We start from the raw sequence: 22,604 nt of genomic DNA, 5'->3' as shown, positions 1-22,604 counted from the left end.
CGATCCAAATATAAGGTAGACATTAAATATACATATGTATATATATATATATATATATATATATATATATATATATATATATATATATATATATATATATGATTACCCATGGCCAGTCTAAAGCAGGATCAAGGCATAAGTCATCCCCTTCCAATCCCGTTTGTTTATGGTCTTTCTATGCCAGTTTATCCAAGCAAATTTTCGTAACTCATCAATCCATCGTCTTCTCTTCCTTCGCCTGCTTCGTTGAAATCTCTAGAACCCATTCTGTTATTCCTCTTGTCCATCTATTATCTTTCATTCTCATTGTCTGTCCCGCCCTCGTAAATTTCCTTTTCTTAAATATTAGAATCTTCTCTACTTTAGTTTCCTCTTATATCCATGTTGCTCTTTTTCTGTCTCTTATTGTTATGCCTATCCTTATTGTTTCCATGGCTCTTATAATTATTTCAATGATAATTACATGCTAAGCCATAACCCTAGTTGGAAGAGCAACATGCTATAAGTCAAAGGGCTCCAACAAGGAAAAATAGCCCAGTCAGGAAAGGAAACAAGGAAATAAATATGCTACAAGAGAAATAATAAACAATCAAAATAAAAAATCGTTTGAACAGTAACAACATTAAAATAAATATTTCAAATAAAAACTAAAAAAAAAAAATGAAAAACAAGAGGAAGAGAAATACCCGAGTATTTCTCCAAACAAGAAAACTCTAATCCAAGAGAGTGAAAGGCCATGGTACAGAAGCTATGGCACTACCTAAGACTAGAGAATAATGGTTTGATTTTGGAGTGTCCTTGTTCTAGAAGAGCTGCTTATCAAAGCTAAAGTCTCTTTTACTCTGAGTTGTAACTAGTATTTTACATTTCATAATTTCATTTTGTTTGCTAAAATATTTGTCACATGCCTACTCCTTTAATTTTGGTCTCATACTCTGGGGAAACACTTACTATCTGTCCTATGTACGTATACTTATTAGCAATCTCTATAGTTTCGTCTATAGCCCTTATTTGTTGTCCTGCTTTTTCCTTGAATATTATCTTAGTTTTATTCATAATAATTTTCAGTCCTACATTTTTGCTCAGTATATCATATCTATCATCATTTGTAATTCCTCTCATGACTCTTCAAATCTTAATATTTTAAGGTATTTCCCATTAATGTTAATTCCTACATTTTACCCATCTATAATCGTAAAAACTTCTAGACACTGTGTGTGTAACCCTGTGCAGTAAAACTTTCATATCATCAGTCGTTTCACATACTGTACTTACATAACAGGCTCATCAGCAGTGCGTCAAACCATGATACACATATTGCAAATTCATCCTACTCTTGCATGCACTAATAAGCACCCTGGACATGAAGTCTTCCTTTCTAATATGTGTTTCACACATACGCCTTCTTCTCCTCCTAGTTCTTGGAAATTATTAAATTTCAGCTCTTTTCGCTTTTTCTAAATGATTGAATCATGAGAAAATACTCGGGTCCATCCTTTCTACTTCTGTAACATTTTCACCAGTTCCTTTTCATTCCACATCACCCCAAGTCCCTGTCAATTCGCCTTATGTCACAATTACTAAGCAAACATTTCATCTGCTCGCTTCCACTTTACTTCCCTTCCTTCACTTTCAACATCTCTTGCTTCCTTATATACAGTATAGGAGTCTCTTCATACATTCTCACTTGGTTTCCATGGAAAAGTCCCTTACCAATCTATTACACATATCCTGCTATCTATCTTGCTTCTTCCCCTCTATAACTCATCTCTTCTTTCTAAATGACCCCAGAAAGAAATATTCATCTGCTTTCTCGCCAAAACCAATCTTAACCTGTTCTTTTTAACATTTATAGTCAACTACTACTTGGCACTCCATTCACTACGTTAGCAAAGAGATGCACGATGTATATTAATGAAATGAGCCTACGCAACTCCATCCTAGTGTCCAAGAATATTGTCTAAACTTTTTGAGCCCATAACTAAAAATAACGATGTATTTTCATGCTCCTCTGTCATCCAAGCAATGAACCTAAATATACCTCCAAGAACAATACGCGTTCAACATCTGAATATCTGTTTACAGAATATATTCGTGTTTTGAATTCATTATTGACTATCCTTATTCCATCAGTGCAGTACCGACCATAATTTCTTTTTATTAATTCTACAACTCTATCTATCTTCCTTTATTGGTCTCCTGTATATATACTGTACATACATAAAAAGAGATTTATTAATCATATATATATATACATTTATTAATCATATATATATATATATATATATATATATACATATATATATATATACACAAACACACACACACACACACACACACATATATATATATATATATATACAAATACACACACACACACATATATATATATATATATATACACACACACACACACATATATATATATATATATATATGATAAATTTTGCACATTTCGACGTGTTTTTCATATTCAAATAAGCCATATATTTTAATACCTTAATGTCTGAATTCTCTTAACGACCTCGGAATCAGAGTTCCAAGGGAAAACCACTCAAACACAATAGCTTCTGACCGGCCGGGAATCGAACCCAGGTCCAGGAAGCTGGCATGACAGTGACGATACCATTTTGCCACAAAGAAAGATAAAAAGTCAATAACAATTCTTCTGTACTTATACCTGTCAAATTAAGGTTTTTTGTACTTAGAATGGAATTGTAAGTACAAAAAAACCTGAATTTGACAGGTATAAGTACAGAAGAATTGTTATTGACTTTTTATCTTTCTTCGTGGCAAAACGGTATCGTCACTGTCATGCCAGCTTCCTGGACCTGGGTTCGATTCCCGGCCAGTCAGAAGGTATTGTCTTTTGAGTGGTTTCGCTTTGTAACTCTGATCTCGAGCTCGTTAAGAGAATTCAGACATTAAGGTATTAGAATATATGGCTTATATGAATATATATATATATATATATATATGCATATATATATATATATATATATGTGTGTGTGTGTGTGTGCGCACGCGCGTGTCTGTTGTATACATTATGCTCTTTTAAAGAAAGCTGTAATACTTACGCCCACCTTCACATTAACATTAAACAGGCAATCTTTATGTGTTCGTGTATTCTTTCAGTTTGCCAATACGTTACGAAAATGCCAGTGATACCTGAAACACACTGTTCAATAGAGCATAAAAAAACACGAAGAAAACTTATCGCGGGAGAAAATAGTAAAAGAAATATTACAAACCCCGTGACATGAAGCATCTTGAAATGGGGACACCAGAAATCTTTCAAATTTCAAATTCTTTTGTAACCAATATTTCGCAATGTGAAGAGATCAGTGATCTCAATATTGAATCAAAAATGGAACTAGATTTTCGCTAAGTCTCGTATATTTTCGTTGACTTTTTTTTTTTTTGGGGGGGGGGGGGGTTTCATTATATCAGCATATTCTTGTCCCAAGAAACATCTCCAGTTTCTTTCAGTTGAGTTTATCTTAGGCAATAGTTTCTCGGATTTTCATTTATCTGTATTTTTGCCCGATATTATGGTGTTTACAATTCAATATTAAACAAATTATCTGCACTCTTGTATATAGTATTCATTTCTATTCATTTTCCATTGCATTTTCATATTTCGTTCTTCAGCCTTAACAAATCCGCATTTTTTCTACGTTGTTGTTTAGACTTAATATTTTTATTACTACCCTCATATCTTCATTATTTCATTATATAGGATCATTCAAATATCGTATTTTAACTTTTCGTCTTTTGTTGTTTTATGTTTGTCACCCTTAACTTTACGGACCTAGTTTTATTTAGCCTTCTTTACATTTTATTTTGAATTATAATCTAACTTCATTTCTTCTTCCGATAAAGAAATCAGACATTTATGCAGAGTAATTGTGTAGTCGTAATCATCAATTGTCCTAAATACTAATTTTTTCATCAGAGAACTGTTTCTTTTAGACTAAAGCTTTTAGTGCTGGACGTCTTGTATATATTCAGCTGTTGACAGAAAGCTCCATGCATAGAGGTACAACATGTACGTCCAAATTAAAAAGCAAGTGAATTAAATTTGCTGTGGTTCTAATTTTCGTCTGAAGCTGATAACTGTTCATGGGTACTTTAATATTGTATTATTTATATACAACACAAGATATTAAAAGGATGCTGATTTGGATTATTGGTTCTCAAAATAAATATGTAAAATTCATGTAATGACCTCTACACTTGCTCATTTTTCTGATAACGTATATCTTCCTTTATCTTCCCAATTGACCATTCATAGCATATATGCTATTTAACTTTTAATATAAACCATAAATATTGATGAAAATACATAGGCCTAATTACATGCTTAAATTTTTAAAAAATTCTTTAACGATCTGTAAAAATAGAGAGAAATTTTTACTTACAGCACAGAATAGTAACAACGTGCGAGCTTTTACTGACAAAGGATAGAAGTATGAAAAAAATAAATAAAAATCAAATAAGCCATATTTGGTGTGTTAATGCCGTAGAGTGTTTCGCGTGTTCAGACCTCATCTCGCACCGGAACTATATAATCAATTCACTTCTTTTTTCCAACATAAAAAAGAAAACAAAAAAGAAAAAAAATAAGAGGACTGTACGATTGACATATCCTATAACTGGAATATCCGTAGTTATTCATTCACGGGATTATTTGTTGATGTTTTTCGACTGGCAACGCTGCAGTGAAATAGCTAAATATTTTGATGATTTGTTGAATAATTGAAACAAATATGAAAGGAACATTCAATCTTGCGATGTTAGAAAGAACTACTGAACAAAATATGTAACAAAAAATCGATAACATTTATCACTTCCAGCAGAGCAACAAGCAATGATGGTTCTTTAAGTTCGACAAAGGATCTTTACTGGAAATTGCAGATAACGGTAGTTAATCTATGTAATTCCATTATAGCTAAAAGAAGCTTAAACACAAACACTTACATACACGGGCACATTCAACCAGTTTACTTTCCTTGGATTTATGGATTTGGACTATGGACCCCGGTATCGGGGTCTGTGAGACAATCCATCAACGCTTTAGGCGCATATACATACATATACATACATATATACATACATACATATATATATATATATATATATATATATATATATATATATATAAAGATATATATATACATACACAAATGTGTTCATATATTTATAAATGCATACACACACACACACATATATATATATATATACATATATATATATATATACACACACATATATATATATATATATATACACATATATATATATATATGTATATATATATATACACATATATATATATATATATATATTATAATACTAAAAAACACCTTTGACTGACTAATTAATCCTGAACTCAATGAAGAAAACTTCCACAGCATTAGCTGGTCCATAAATAGTATCTACAAATTCTACACCGCTTCATTCTCGTTTCCGCAATATTGGGACCCTATTCATTTCAAAATTGAGAGAGAGAGAGAGAGAGAGAGAGAGAGAGAGAGAGAGAGAGAGAGAGAGAGAGAGAATAAATATATCACAATTAGAAATCGCAGCCTCTTCTTCCATTGTAAGCCTAGTGGACCGTTACCATATTAAAGTTTATCAGCACGATTTAATTTAACAGGAAATTTCTATCGCTGATACTGATTCTTATGTCTTTCCTTTTATCAAGAAGGAATATCCACTGTTATCTTTATCTTAGTTGTGTCTTTTTTTCGAGATTAAGCTTAGTCGAGTTATCTTGATAGAGAAAATCTGGTCTTTCGAATAATAAAAAGCGTTAAGATGAAATGGAATATCAAACTTTACTGTTCATCTGCTCATATCACATATCACTAAATAAAGATTCTGGAAGTTTTCTATAGGCCTATGTTAAATGAGTAAAGAATATGCTAGATAACTTCCTTGGTACTAATAGTGATTTTTCCCATAGAAGAGAGTATATTTCTGTCATTAGTAAACTTGTTATTCTAAATATCAATACAATATAGTCGTATTTTACTATCCCTTATTATAATGACCTTAATACTCATTAAGAAATTTATAATATCTGTAGCCTATGAACTTTCCTTTTTAAAGTTACAATCAAATACAAATGTACTCTCGAATTTATGTAAAGTGTAGTTTACTACTTTACAAATGTTATTACCATCTTAGAGAGAAATGAACTAGATTTCATTGCCTGTATTTTCGTAGACAAAATTCGTCGCACTAACATACCTTTTTGCCTGAAATAAATATTATTAAACAATTGGTTTTTCTCGTTGTCATTACGAATTTTCTCTCTCTCTCTCTCTCTCTCTCTCTCTCTCTCTCTCTCCTTAATCTCATTACAAGCAGGATTAAACAGTGTACTTTGCGCAAGACTATGCAATGAAAATAATTATAACATTATCATCATATTTCTCATTACAATAAAGCCACAAATACGTTTGTCAAGAGAGGGCGATTGGAGCCAGCTGCTTCTCTGAAGAATGCCACTAATTTATGGCATTGAACGAGTACGTTAAACCCGAGGTCCGGCCATCCCCTTTATACATTTAACTGCTGGACAGCATGCCATTAGTAATACTGGAGAGAGAGAGAGAGAGAGAGAGAGAGAGAGAGAGAGAGAGGAGAGTGTATCTGATTGCTATCACTCTCATTAATGAAAGCGTCCCATTTTTAATATAATAAAAAAAGCACGGCTTAAAACAAGATGCGCAAGCAATAAGCGCTTAACAGTGCATCTAGAGAGAGAGAGAGGAGAGAGAGAGAGAGAGAGAGAGAGAGAGAGAGAAGGGGGGAGGGGTGAGAGGATAAGGAAGAAACCTAGCAAAAATACCGCGTGAATTAATCGATGTTGAAGGCTTCTAAAATACGTACAAAACATTCGCTGGCAAACTGTCCCGATCGGCTCAACATATGTACTTTCTTTAGCTTGCCAATTTGCATGTTCGTCTCCTGGGGCTGAACAGTTTGGGTCGAGATACAATCAGAGGGCCGACGAGTTTCTCGCTCAGTGCCGTTTTTTCTCGCTAGGTTTCGGTCATCGCCTTCATCTAGATGCAACGATGACTCCATGCAATGTTGCAGGTTATCTATCAAAGCAAGATGAAGCAATGTGAAAATGATGAGCGCTACTTTATCAAATTGTTATTTCTAATTGCAGTGTGCTTGTGTCCTTATCGCTCGCATCTCGTCGCAACTCGCCCAGCGATTGGCTGTTCCGGGCGCATGCTTGGTCCACCCCCTGCCAGGCCCGCCAATCACAGATCTTATCATCGGTGGGCGGAGCCGACACATGGGCGGGAGTCCGGTGTGCACGAAAGCGAGAATGGGAAACAAGCAACGCAGAAGAAAAATAAAAATGCAATAAAGCATAAAGCCCGACCACTGTTAATTCCTCCTGATTCTAATGATGCCCATAACGATTGCATGTTATCCTTAACATTTACCTGAAGTTCGAATGAAAGGTGACTCATTCAAAATAACAGTCGAGGACGGACGCGGCGAATATAGCAAGTCTTCCCTCAGCGGGAGACAGCAGACCGAAGAGGAGAGAAAGAGCAAGAGACAGAGAAGAGAGAAAGAGGGAGACAGGATGACACATGTATGGTTCCCGCTACTGCCACTAGGCGGAGCTGGTGTGGTCTCGATGGGATGGTGAAGATAGCGTTATCAGAAAGAAGGTTATCTACCATCTCCACGCTGTGATAACCTCCTCTCTCTCTCTCATTATTTCCAAACAAAACAAACTCACCCGCTATATAGCCAGTATGGCTGTCTATAGACACGAGGAGCACAGTGCTAATGGCAGCAGGACGAACCTGTAATAAAGGTCCTGACGCCGCAGTTGCGTTCGTGTATCTACGCGTATTTTGATGTCCTCCTCAGCATTCGGAGAGTTCTCTATTGAGACTCCAAGTGACATTTTTGTGCGTCGTAAATTGCGTGCTTTGGAGCTACGATATTTCAGTGTTCTCTTATAGTCGATGAGATTTCCGTGGAAGTTCGGTGAGCGTTGTCCGTTGGACGTGTGTGTGACCCTCCTGCAGCAGGTGAATTTTGGAGACTCTGTAGGTGAAGTGCCACTCTGCCCCCACCCCCAATATGCCATTCTCCCCCATTCCCCAAGGCAAATAGCCCCTACCTCCTCCCCCACCCCCACACCCACGCACCTTCCCCCGTGGCATACGGACAGAACAAACGCACAGCAAAGGTAAACAAACCGTGAGGCGGGCAGCCATAAGATTGAAGTTTCTTTGGCGTCGACTCGCGCACGAGCACTTACGAATAGCGTGGCAAAATATTCGTAATAGCTGAAGGAAGGACCCTGACGGTAAATCAGTACGGGTCAAGCGGTGTCGGACAGTGCAAAGTGATGAATGTAGAGAGAAGATAGTGACACGAAAGTACCGACCAAAGACGACAGAGCCAGGAAAATCATGACAAACTCCCACTAGATACCATCTCACGTCATGGTAAGACTGAAGTTTCTCAACACTTGTCAGAATGAAACCAAGAAATGGCACAAAAGGAAAAAAATTAGCAGAATGACTCTCTCTCTCTCTCTCTCTCTCTCTCTCTCTCTCTCTCTCTCTCTCTCACATTAACCTACAGAATTTCACTTTTCAATAAACATACAATCACTAAAGTTATGTTAAAATAGAGAGTATCAATAATGATCGTTACAACGAACACATTTTTACGTTAAAATATCTACTGATATGTATCACATGTTCAGTACAGTTTTCTCCTAATTGTCTTTAGTATGTTACAACTGTTCGTTTCGATAATGAATCTAAAATGATGACTAAGAATGGTGATCATTACTGTCACTCCTTTGTGTTCCAGTTGTGCATTGCGGTAATAATGAAAAAAGTGGTAACAAAACGTAAAGCGATAATCATCTACAATAATAATAACTATTATTTCAAATTTATAGACTCTGGTGAGTGGTGACCACCCAGTAACCTGTGATTTCCAAAGCCATAACTTCATAAGAAAATGAATTACAATATTTACACTAACATAAAAATTTCGATAATATCCAATTGATAGATTTGATTCCAGAATATTCAATGAAATTAACATTGTGAATGAAGTTCTTTTTAATTCCTGTCAATACGTTTCAAATGTATTTCTGCAAATTAGAATTCATATCACGATGATAATTTCATAGTATCTATGTTATGAGTGCAAGGAATTACAATATTTTGTATTTTCCACATATGCTGTATGACAGAAGAAACATTATATATATATATATATATATATATATATATATATATATATATATATATATATATATATATATATATATACACATATACACTGTATGTATATATATATATATATATATTATATATATATATACACTGTATGTATATATATATATGTATATATATATGTATATATATATATATATATATATATATATATATATATATATATATATATATATATATATCTTGATTGTATACAAATCTCAAAGTATGCTCTCTCTCTCTCTCTCTCTCTCTCTCTCTCTCTCTCTCTCTCTCTGAAAGTAATAATAATGCTACGAAATGTCCCTTTATCGTAGTCATTCGTAAGTGCCTTCATTGTTTATGTTTTCCTTTATGTAGAAATAATAATGTGTTGGTTTCAAAGATTTTTAATACCTTAGGTTTTTACTGCACGCGCACGCGCCCGTGAGAGAGAGAGAGAGAGAGAGAGAGAGAGAGAGAGAGAGAGAGAGAGAGAGAGAGAGGAGAGAGAGTTTAATGAATATTTACCCCCCTGAATCTGAAAGTCAAATGACAATTATTAACGCGTAATACTGGCAATCGACCCTGAGTAAAACAAACAGAATTTGAGTTTACCAATAACATACACACACACACACACACACACACACATATATATATATATATATATATATATATATATATGTATATATATATATATATATATATATATATATATATATATAAGAGGTACAGTTGCCGTCAACCACAGCATTACGCATTACGACCAATGAAGTGTTCACTACCTACAACTCTCTCTCTCTCTCTCTCTCTCTCTCTCTCTCTCTCTCTCTCTCTCTCTCTCTCTCTCTCTCTCCCCTTCATAGATACGCCCAGTAAAAATAAATCTCAAATTACTCCCTATAGTTCCAACTACTAACAAGAAAAGTCCAGGATTTGAAAACTGGCGTGGACAGAGGGGTCGATGCCCGTTACTTGAAAGCCGTATTTTGCATCCGTTAGCTCATGCAGATTATGTGGTGGTTAGTCAAGACTGTATTGCAATACAACTGCTAGCAAAGTAAGGGAGAAATATTTGAAATTTCCGAGTGGGGATTAGGGGAACCTGAAGGCCTACCTGCTGAGTCACTGCCTGGCCTTCCCTAGTCCTAGGTTGGGGGGAGAGAGGCCTTGGTTGCTGATCATTCATTATGTGTAGCCTATAGGGAGGACATTGATCTCGGGGTCACTTTCCTGTCCCTTGCCTCTACCGCTAATGAGGCATTTATAAACAAATAAACACAGGCTGATAGAAAACTATTCATTCGGAATGTCTCCTTCATTCAAAAATCAAATCTTAAATCTCTCTCTCTCTCTCTCTCTCTCTCTCTCTCTCTCTCGATATGCATTTGATATGGTAGGTACCTTTTTTGTTTCTTTTTCTTTCATCTTCCTTACTCACTTAGAGCTCTGTAATTTATTAGTAACCCGACCCCTTTTTCTTTGAGAATTTCCAGTAGTTATGCCACCAATTTTGTGATGATAATATTGATCTCGTGACTTCTCGATTTCCTCACACTGATTGCACACAGTTTTAATAGCAAGTCGAATTAATAATGTACCACCCCCCTATACACATGTACCGTCCCGGTGGTTTCAAACCCACGCAGGATGATAAATGTGAAGCCCCCATTTAAAATGTCTACTCGACCACGAACAATAAGTTTCCTCCAAATCAAATAAATATTTCTGTCGGGTTGAGACATGTTTTACCAAAAACAGAAATAACTAATCCTCGTTTTCTTAGAGGTATGTTATCGTCATTGTTTTTTAGTCTGAAACATACATATACATTCTACGGGTAACTTTCATCTATATTCGCGTACTGTATATCATAGTTATAATGGCCCCTTATGTTTAAATAGCACACCAGTCTTACATACGTGGGCGCACTCAAATCCAACCAAAGTGGAAGAGCTTTTTTATTTAATTCCGATATCTAGGTTATGGCTTGTACCGATATGGTTTATAAATAATTGGGAAAATAACAAAAAACGAAACCAGGCATAACAATAATATATATCTGCTGGAAGTGCATATGAGTCTACAAATATACATACACACACATATTTATGTCTCCACACACACATACACACACACACACACACACATATATATATATATATATATACACAATATATATATATATATATACACAATATATATATATATATACATATACTGTATATACGATATATATATATATATATATATATATATATATATATATATATATATACACACACACACACTTGACAACCCTTAAATTACCAAACAATTCTTCTCTCAGGAGGTTAACTACTGGACTGTGATTGTTTAGTGGCTGCTTTCCTCTTTTTAAGGGTAGAAGAGACTCTTTAGTTATAAGCAACTCTTCTAGGGGAAGAACACTCCAAAATCAAACCATTGTTCTCTAGTCTTGGGTAGTGCCATAGCCTCTGTGCCATGGCCTTCCACTCTCTTGGGTTAGAGGTCACTTGCTTGAAGTACAATCGGGCACCCTATTCTATATTATTTTTCTTCCTTTTGTTATTTTGAAGTTTTTATAGTTTATATATGAAAGATTTATTTTATCTAAAATTGGTATTGTTCTTAAACTTCTCTTTTTGTTTATTTCCTTATTTCGTTTCCTCACTGGGCTATTTTCCCTGTTGGAGCCCTTTAGCTTATAGTATCCTGCTTTTACAACTAGGATTGTAGCTTAGCAAATAGTATACAGTATATATATATATATATATATATATATATATATATATATACACAGTATTATATATATGTATATATATACATATATAAATAGATACACACATACATACATAAAGATATACTTGATATACATGTGAGAGAGAGAGAGAGAGAGAGAGAGAGAGAGAGAGAGAGAGAGAGAGAGAGAGAGAGAAATTAATCTACCACTGAAATCTATATTGTTGCAATACACCTTGGTTCGGTTGACACTCAAATATTATAGAAAATATAGGTTCCTGAAGGACAATTGCCTTCAAGTGTTAAAGTTGTTAACAAAGGTTTAGCCATATATCTTTAAGGTTTCTTTTTTGTTATAAATGCATAACTTATTCTTTCATATTCTGTGTAATTGCTAGTGTTTTAATCTATATTTAAATAATCGTGCACCATATTATAGTGTTCACGCTTTGAAGACGACATAATGGAGTCATTATGCTCCATTGGAAACTTCCGGCAAACGAGTCCCTTCATACGGTGACCAGCCTTTACCGTTCTTGCTCCTCTTCATCGAAATACGTAAGGGCAAAATTGGCAAATGTTCCCAAGCAAAACTATTAACTCCAATTCTGCCTTGAGTCCTGACCAATGAATCGTGGTTTACCTTCCCGTAGTGTTTAGTGTGTGTGGGGGAGGCGTAACTCTATTAATGTGTAGAATCCTTTTATAGAGAAACCGGTTGCTGGACCTATTATTCTATGACACAGGCTCAAGACAACCTCGTAATCGCCCATCATGGTGATTCTGAAGGTCCGCTCATCCTAAAAAGAAGTCACTGATAGCCCTCTCTCTTTATTAGGAAATCTCTGGTTCTCGCCGACTTTAAAGTCCCAAGACATGGAAAAATAAATAAATAGACTTGACACTGGGCAGATGGCCTCGATTTGAACTGTTATATTTCTGGTGTCAGATTGGCACATTATGTTTGTAATTTTGTTTATCTGTCTTTACAAAGAGGTAATCGAAACAAGTCCAGTTCCTTTCACTGAAAGTGATTGATACTTTTTGGACGTATTGCTTTAAAGGGAAAAGTAGTACAGTTGCTAGGCTCACTTTTGTTGGGATTAAATTTTCTCCCAATAATCACTCACAAGCCCACATAGCTGCAAGGGGAACCAGCATCTGCTGACGTAAATAATTGAGGCGTGAGGAAAATCACATCCCTAGGAATCTTTTGAAATAAACCAGATAGTACAATGACCTCCATATGTGAACACCGACACACGCATAATACATAATTATATATATATATATTATATATATACTGTATATATATATATACTGTATATATATATATATATATATATATATATATATATATACATATATATATATATATATATATAGAGTAAATATATTAGTGTGGGTGCATGCGTGCAGTTATTTTTTTTTAGTACACCGTTTGGAGCGGGTTGGCCACCTGGTGTTCTTTCAGAATATTTGTAGGGATGTGGTTTCTATCCTCACACCCTTCTTCTTGACCTCAGCAGATGCTTGTACTCACTTGTAGCTAGGTAGGCCTGAGAGTGATTTATTAGAGATGAACTTTGTCTAAGTGCTGTACCAATCTCCTCTTTAACATGGTGATTTCAAATGGTATTAACCATTCATTCTTCGGCAAGAATTTTTACCTCTGGCAGTTGTGACCAAGAAAATTTCCATAATGCACTACTCAAGGAAGCAATATATATATATATATATATATATATATATATATATACTGTATAAACATATCCATATATATAAATATACATACACACATACATACATACATATATATATATATATATATATATATATATATATATATATATATAGAGAGAGAGAGAGAGAGAGAGAGAGAGAGATAGAGAGAGAGAGAGAGAGAGAGATTTTGCCACGAACATACAAAGGAGCTCTTACTTTGAACCAAGTTATAAGAATCTTTTAAGATTCAATTCACTTGACCTTTGAAAATATTATACTTGAAGGGAATCATATAAGATAAGTCTATTTACCCTGGCTAGGATTAGAACATATGCATTTAGATTTTGATAGGGAAGTAACAGCTGAGTATAAGTCAAAAGTCACTTCTGTATCGGAATTAAAAGTTTAGATGTGCTTAACATATAAGAGTCCCATCGCGTAAATGTTATTTCATATATATATATATATATATATATATATATATATATATATATATATATATACATATATATATAATATATATATAAATATATATATATATATATATATATATATATATATATATATATATATATATATACAGTAACAACAGGAGGAGATGGCATAACAATTGATTTAATAATAGCTGGAGGAGATTTAAAAGTATGCAAGAAAAAACTCTGAACTTTACACAAAGTGTTCGCTAAATCTGAAAAATTACCACCCAATAAGTTTAATCTCAGTATTATATAAAATATTTACAAAGATCATATAGGCCGAATAGAAAGACAGCTAGACTTTAGTCAAACAAGAGAGCAGGCAGAATTTGCAAGCTGATATTCAACAGCTGACCATATCTGTGTAGTTAGCCCACTTGAAGATATCTATACGGTAAGTATAACAATCCAAAAACTACATAAGAGAGTGAAAAAATCTCAATTGAGAAATGAGTTAGGCAGGGAGACCCAATCTCTCTTCAATTATTCACAACGTGCCTAGAAGTTTTTAAGTATTTAGATTGGGAAACTAGGAATTAATTTTAATGGGGAATACATCAACAACTTAATATTTGCAGATTACATAGTTCTGTTTAGTGAATCCAGAGACGAATTGCGAAAACATAATAGAAGATTTGAATAAAAAAAAGAAATGTAGGACTGAAAATTAATAGGAGTAAAACTAAAATATGTTCATGAATATGCAGAGACAACAAATAAGAGTTATGGACGAACCATTAGAGATTGTAATTGAATATATGTAATTAGAGCATGCACAGTAAGTATTTCCCCAGGACATGCGACCGATAATGAAAAAAGCATAAGCATGGGATGAAGAACTTTTGGTAAACTAAATGAGATTATGAAAAGTAAAATGTCGCTTTCCCTAGTATTAACTCGTGCATCGGAAACTAGGAATCTTACTAAAGCCTTAGAACATAAGCTACTACCAACTCAAGGACCTATAGAAGGTATAATGATGGGAATAACACTAAAAGACAGAAAAAGAATAACATGGATATGAGAGGAAACTAAAGTAGAGGATATTATAACTTGTAAGATAAAAGAAATGGATATGAGCAGGACATTAAATGAAAAGGACAATTGATAGATGAACATTAAGAATAACTGAATTGGTCTTTAGAGATTGTAAAAGAAGCAGGGGCAGGAAGAGAAGGCAATAGATTGACGAACTAAGACAATTTACAGGTATAGATTGGCAAAGGACCATAAACAGACGGGAGTGCAAGGTTATGTCCGGCAGTGGACTAGTTATGGTTGATGATGATGATGAAAATTATCTATATAAATATATATATATATATATATATATATATATATATATATATATATATATATATATATATATATACACATGTGTGTGTGTTCATATAGCATATGAGGGAAAGACAAAGGACATTAACAAAAGCAAAATTACTCATTTAATTTCACTTCACGGTAACTTTCCTTTTCTTTAGAACCGTGTGATCTCAGAATGAAAAGTTATCTAAAATAAATATCTCTCTCTCTCTCTCTCTCTCTCTCTCTCTCTCTCTCTCTCTCTCTTCTTGTGACGAAAGAGACTGTCTCTTTAATCATCTAAAATTTGACATCCGAAAGACTAAAGATATTATCATAATCACAACAATACTAGAAGACGGGATCAGCAACACTAATGACCCAAATGCCATCGTTGTCATCAACGGTGTCATCACCATCGTTAAGCATCATTAACCATAGACTCAAGGGTTCAAAAGTGTTTTGACAAAGCACATATATCAACCTGCTTGGTTAATACATCTTGGGATTAGCAAAGATATCACCGAGATGTGATTTACAGCAGCTGCCTTTGTTGTAATTGTAATACTGTACTTTGCACACATGTGACCCAAAACATATTGGATACTCAGGACCTACTGGATGCTAGTGTGTTACACTTAAAAAAAAAAAAAAAAGCCGTCTGGTTTCTGTTTTTTCAAGTTGGGTCAAGCTTACCATCTACCAGCTGGGGACGAAGATACCTTTACCAAGGGCGTTATGACTATCCGAATGATTCGGTTTTAAATGTTAGTTTGGTGTCTAACTACATGGGAATTATTCCTTTATTTTTGTAGCGTGTATACTGATGAGAGACTAATAAAATTTGTTACTTCTTAATATCATGATACGCCTGATGTCTATATTATTAGATCGTGATTTTGCAGATGTCTTTGAGCATTATAGTAACTAGTTAAAAGGTCTTTCTGCCAGTTCGCAAGCTATCTTGCCAAATTGTGCAAACATGATGGGCATCTTTTTAATGAACCCTAACTACTATAACAATGGATTATTATAATAAGAGTTATCATAACTCATTTAAACTAAAAGATATAAGATATAAAGAGTCGTCGTAAAATATAACATGAAATTTTTAATTCAATGCCGACAGACATTTCATTCGGCAATGCTAATGATTGAAAATTTCTTCTTAGATATTTTGTATTCTGCACTCATTTACTGTACATTAATGGAATGGAATGAAATATGGGATTTAAGCTCAACGCCAAACACTGGAACTTGAGGGGATCAACTGATATCACTAATAAACTGTTTAGACTTGAAATGCAACGATTTGCATCTAAACCAAATATATGACCTGAGTAACACCGAATGAAAATGACCATTTACTTAACTAGTAAGTTAATTCTACGGGTTGTGGTGGCCTATGTAGTAACGTCCCTGACTGCTGAATGCCAGACTGGGGTTCGAGTCCAGCCCAAACTCGTTAGTTCCTTTGATCGATGCAACCTCATCATTCTTGTGAGCTAAGGATGAGGGCTTTGGGGGTACCTATCTGCTAAATCATCAGCAGCCATTGCCTGGCCCTCCTTATCATAGCTTGGGTGGAGAAGAGGCTTGGGCGCTGATCATATGTATATATGGTCAGTCTCTAGGGCATTGTCCTGCTTGATAGGGCAATGTCACTGTCCCTTGCCTCTACCATTCATGAGGATAAAAGGTTTACTCTTGTAATGTTTTGAACAATTTAATTTTGGTCTCAATTTCAATCCACAACAGAAGCTTTTACTAAACATTTATATGTGTGACCATTACCTCAGCACAATTGACGAATACAGATTCCATAGCACCAGGCAACTGCACTGCACATACCTGTCGTATTTATGAAGCACCAAATGCTTAATACGATAACACCCCCGGCGGGTCTCAAGGCAAAGCAAGGAAGACCTAGTAATGAGCTGTAAATGCACCGAGAGGAAATGCCGCCTGATGTAATACGGGCTTCTTCATTTCAAGGAAATGGTAATCTCTATAATGCTGAGAATTACAAACACAATATCCTCTTTGGTGTATGGGGAGTCAGTCATTAAATAGTTAGAAGACAGGAATTTGTCACGCTAGGCTGGTTAACAATTTAGTTTAAACACATATACAAAAAGCATATCTACTTTTAGGGTTGTCAATGTTTGAGGGGGTGGCAAAAAAAAAAAAAAAAAAAAAAAAAAGAAAAAAAAAAAAAGTGGCGTACAAACCAGATTTATAGGATACGTCAGTACGATAGACTAGTGAATGGACAGGGTGTTCTTTTTCCAGCAAGGACTGGGTGATATATGCATGTTCCCATAGAATATCAATATCTTTATTGCTAGAAATTAAATACTAGACAGTTAGTTAATTGCACTAGTTGAAGCAAGAGTTGGGAGTGAAAGAAAAATTATACATTTATAGGAGCTATTTTCGAGGAATTTTGAGGAAAATCCTGATCAGGAGGCAGACTATCTGAAAGACGAAAATGTGTATACACACATACACACACACATATATATGCATACATATATATATATATATATATATATATGCATATATATATGCATATGTATATATATATATATATATATATATATATATATATATATATATATATGTGTGTGTGTGTGTGCGTGTTTGTGTGTGCGTGCGCATAAGATGAAATGTAGGACTGGAAATCAATATGAGTAAAACTAATACAGTGTTCAGTGAAATGCAGAGATACAGCAAATAAAAGGTTATGGACGAACCTCTAGCGATTGTTAGGAAGAAACTAAGTGGTTCCCCAGGACATGAGACTGAAGTTAATAGAAGGATAAAGATGGAATGGAAAGCTTTTGTTAAATAAAATGAGATTCGTCATCATCATCTCCTCCTACACCTACTGACGGAAGGGCCTCAAAATGAGATTACATAAAGTAAAATGTTCCTTTCTCTAAAAAGAAAAGTATTTAATCAGATGGTCCTATCAGTATTAACTTATGCATTAGAAACTTGGAGCCTTACTAAAGCCTTAGAACATAAGCTAGTTACAAATTAAAGACCCTTGTAAAGAATAATGATGGAATAACAAAAAGAGACAAAAAAAAAAAAAACGCAACATTGATATGAGAGAAAACTAAATGAAGGATATTCTAACACTATGTAAGAAAAAGATATGGACATAGGCAGGACATACAATGAGAATGACATATAATAGATGGACATTAGAAATAACAGAATGGGTCCCTGGGTCCCTGGAGATTGTAAAAGAAGTCGGGAAGGACGCTTATTGACGCAAAGGGCCTCGGTTAGATTTCTCCAGTCATCTCTATCTTGAGTCTCTAAATCAATACTTTTGCAATCATCATCTCCTACTTCATGCTTTATAATCCTCAGCCATGTAGGCCTGGGTATTCCAACTCTTCTAGTGCCTTGTGGAGTCCAGTTGAATGCTTGTTGGACTAATCTCTCTTGGGGAGTGCAAAGAGCATGCCCAAACCCTCTCCATCAACCCCTCACCATGATTTCATCCACATACGGCACTCGGGTAATCTCTCTTATTGTTTCATTTCTAATCCTGTCCTGCCATTTAACTTCCAATATACTTGGTGAAATATAAGCCATTACTTGATTACAACTTTCAAAGATGGACAGTGGAGTTGTCAAGTCTCTATACCATAAATATAAATTTATTAATATATTTCCTTCATTCCCTTCAGAGTTTAAGACTTGAAGAAAAGAAGATATAAAATATTTGATAATTGTTGACTCCGAATAGTACACTTATCATGTACATTCTCAATCAATAACTTACTTAGAAATTAATTAAATAACTAATACCAACGAAAGTTCCCAAAGCCAACACACCTAAGACGCCTCCACCAGATTCCTCCAAATATCCCTTTCTGACTTTCTCAGGCAGATGATCCCAGTCGATACGAATCTTTAACATAGTTCTTATTTACGTTGTAAAAGACTGATTTGTTATCGAAGAACATATCTTCGCCATTATTTCCATAGATTAGACCTGATCTCATAGAGAATTTGAATATATTTCAGTATTCAATCTGAATCTAATTGATTTCCACACTTTTTTATGGATACTTTTAGCAAATTTGTTTCAAGAGATCTATGATATTTAGTATATGAACCAAAAAACTTAAATGTGGATCTATCACTATCATTTCATCTTCGCACTTGATTTAGCACACTTGTCTTCAAGAGTAACAACATTTGCCATTTGCTTCAGTCCGTTGATAAATGTTTGCAAATCTTGTACCCGCATTATCACGATCTAAAAGCAAGTAACCATCATCCCATTCAATTCCGTTTCTATTCTCTACAACTGTTAGTGGATATAACAAAACAATAAATACTTACTTTACGCCAATATTCTCATTGAAGTAAGAAAATAGCTGACAATCTACATTCAGCAGAATTGCTACTTTGGTGTGCTATCCTTATTTGAAATGAGCATTTTACTGTATTAATTGGCCAAAAACTTCTCAGAATCTACCCATGCATTTTTGTAATGGCTTTATCGAAAAAAAAAAAAAATCTATGAAAGCCATCATAACAGGTTAGCGATATTCAAACTTCGCTGCATTACTGCATCCTCTAACGGTCTTGGTTCCTTTCTAACTCTCTCTTATTTCTCAAACAAAGGTTTTTTTATTTAGGTCTAAGCAGAATACATTTTCCCCAATTCCTTTCCGAAATTATACTAATATCCTTTCCTTATTACTATTGTTAATATTATTAGCTAAGCTACAACCCTAGTTGGAAAAGCAGGGTGTTATAAGACGAAGATCTGCAACAGGAAAAAATATCACCAGCCCCCACCCGTGAGGAAAGGAAATAATGAAATAAATAAATTATATGAGAAGTAATGAATACAGAACATGAATTATCGTAAAATCAGTAACAATGTTAAAATAGATCTGTCATATATAAACTATGAAGAGAGACTTATATCAGCCTTTCCAGCATGAAAACATGCGTTGCAAAATTGAACTTCTGAATTTCTACTGATTTAACTGTCTGATTTGGTAGATCATTCTACAATCTGGTCACAACTGGATCAAAACTTCTAGAATACTGTGTAGTAGTGAGCCTTATGATGGAGAAGGCAAGACAGAATCAACTACATACCTAGTACTACGTACAGGATGGTACAGTCTAGGAAGATATAAATGCAAAGGATGGTCAAAATCATGAAAAATCTTATGCACCATGCATAAAGAAATAAATGAGCAACGGTGGCAGAGATTAATATCCCGATTAGGAATAACAAATTTAATAGACGACAAGTTGTTGTAAAACAAATTAGGATGAGAGTCAGCAGCCAAGCACCGGGAAAAAGTATAATATTCGAAATAAAATAGAATGAAAGAATTAAAACATTGCTTCAGAATAATTGACCACCAAATTCTTAAAGGAATTTCTCAATAAGCTAATGTTTTGTGCAACTGAAGAAGACAGAACCGAATGTGTTTCTCATAAGTAAATTTGCAATCAAGAATCACAACTATAGTTTTAATGGTCTTACATATAGTTAAAGAAACATTATCAATGGAGATATGTGGATCTTGATTAGCCACTGTCCAGGACCTATTCTTGTTAGGGTTCAACTTCATGTCCCATAACTTGCACCAGCCATTAATTTCAGCTAGATCTCTATTAAGAGATTTAGCAATAATAGATCTACATTCAGAAGATAGAATTGAAGCAAAGAGAGTAGCATCATCTGCACATGCAATGAGCTTGTTTTCTAGGCCAAACCCCATATCATGTGTATGAGAAGTAATGGGTCAAGAAACCTACCCTAAGGAACACCAGATATCACATTCCTATACTCACTATACCCGACTATGGTGCGTATCAACTATAAGTCTTTACAATATATTACTTAAAAATCCAATTATGCTGCTAAGAAGAAAGCCACCTACTCCAACTGTTTGAGTTTGACAACAAGGGCCTAATGATTAACAATACTAAAATCAATACCATAATCATAATCAATTCTAGTACCCACCTCCTTAACTTGGCTTCAGTTTTTATTGTGACAAAACGGTTTCTTTAATACATGCACCGTTATCAATTGATCTGCCTTATACTGCTGTGATTCATCCTGCTGAAGTGCAACCCAATTCTTGGAATACTTTACAATATTTTCAATTTCAGAAAAAAAGAATGTTCCATACATCTTATAAATCAAAACCATTTGTCTTCCCCAATTTTAGCCGCGGCATCTATACAACATTCTCTAGTAGTTTTCTCCCCCCCCCCCCACTTTCGAATAATTCAGTCTTTCGTCATACTGTAATCCCCCATTCTTTCCAAATGACCGGACCATCCCAAGAAACTGTTCTATTCAACACTTGTTCTAACATTTTTTTTTACTCCTTTGTATATCCACATTGCTCCCTTTTCATATATTACGTCACATATCTGTGCAAACAAATTACCTCTACGACTACAACTTCTTTCTTTTTTTTAAAGTTCAACAATTCCTCTTGATTTAGTATAGATACATACAAGTAGGATTGGTTTGTTTAATTGTTACCCTATTGGTCCACAACACGTATTCAATGATAAGTTGTTTAAAAAATAAGTACTTAGCACGTAATGTATTGTTTAAGCCAGCAGACAAATTTTTGGCGAAATCAAACCCAGTACCACTCGCTAGTAAGGGAAGCACCTCAACTACTGGACAGCTAGTAGTATTCTACCATAACCCAAACATCTTTCCTGTAGTTAGTAGTTTCCTCTAACGGAGGCATGATGAATTAAGACGAGAAAAACACACCAATCATTGCCAAATGCAAACTTCAACTGATGAAACGTGATTAAATCAGGGTCTTAAAAATTTTCCAAAACATTGGTCCCTTCTAGCTTTTACTCGGACAGTTTAGCAATAGAGGATCGAACCTCACCTTTCAATTCCTGTTTCACCTCATCAACCCAACACTTTTAGACCTTTCACTTCACCCTGTCACTTCCAAATAATGCAGACTTTTAACCCACCTATGAATTTTTCTAATTTTGCACGGGACTAAATAATCTCAAAATGCTTTGATCTATTCTTTCCTTTACACTAAATTTTTCT

The 22,604-nt window shown here is 34.5% G+C and overlaps 1 protein-coding gene across 1 annotated transcript in view; it reads left to right on the top strand.

The window, feature by feature from the left end:
* The first annotated feature begins 7,548 nt into the window (after nt 1–7,548).
* The window catches only part of LOC137649419 (GATA-binding factor 2-like), a 277,304-nt gene continuing 262,248 nt past the window's right edge, over nt 7,549–22,604 (top strand). The window contains exon 1 of the mRNA XM_068382408.1: nt 7,549–8,498. The gene's annotated coding sequence lies outside the window, so the exon portion shown is untranslated. The remainder of the gene's footprint in view (nt 8,499–22,604) is intronic.

This window comes from Palaemon carinicauda, chromosome 1 (genome assembly GCF_036898095.1).
Source record: "Palaemon carinicauda isolate YSFRI2023 chromosome 1, ASM3689809v2, whole genome shotgun sequence".
NCBI classification, from domain to species: domain Eukaryota; kingdom Metazoa; phylum Arthropoda; class Malacostraca; order Decapoda; family Palaemonidae; genus Palaemon; species Palaemon carinicauda.
This window is presented reverse-complemented; position numbering and strand designations above follow the sequence as displayed.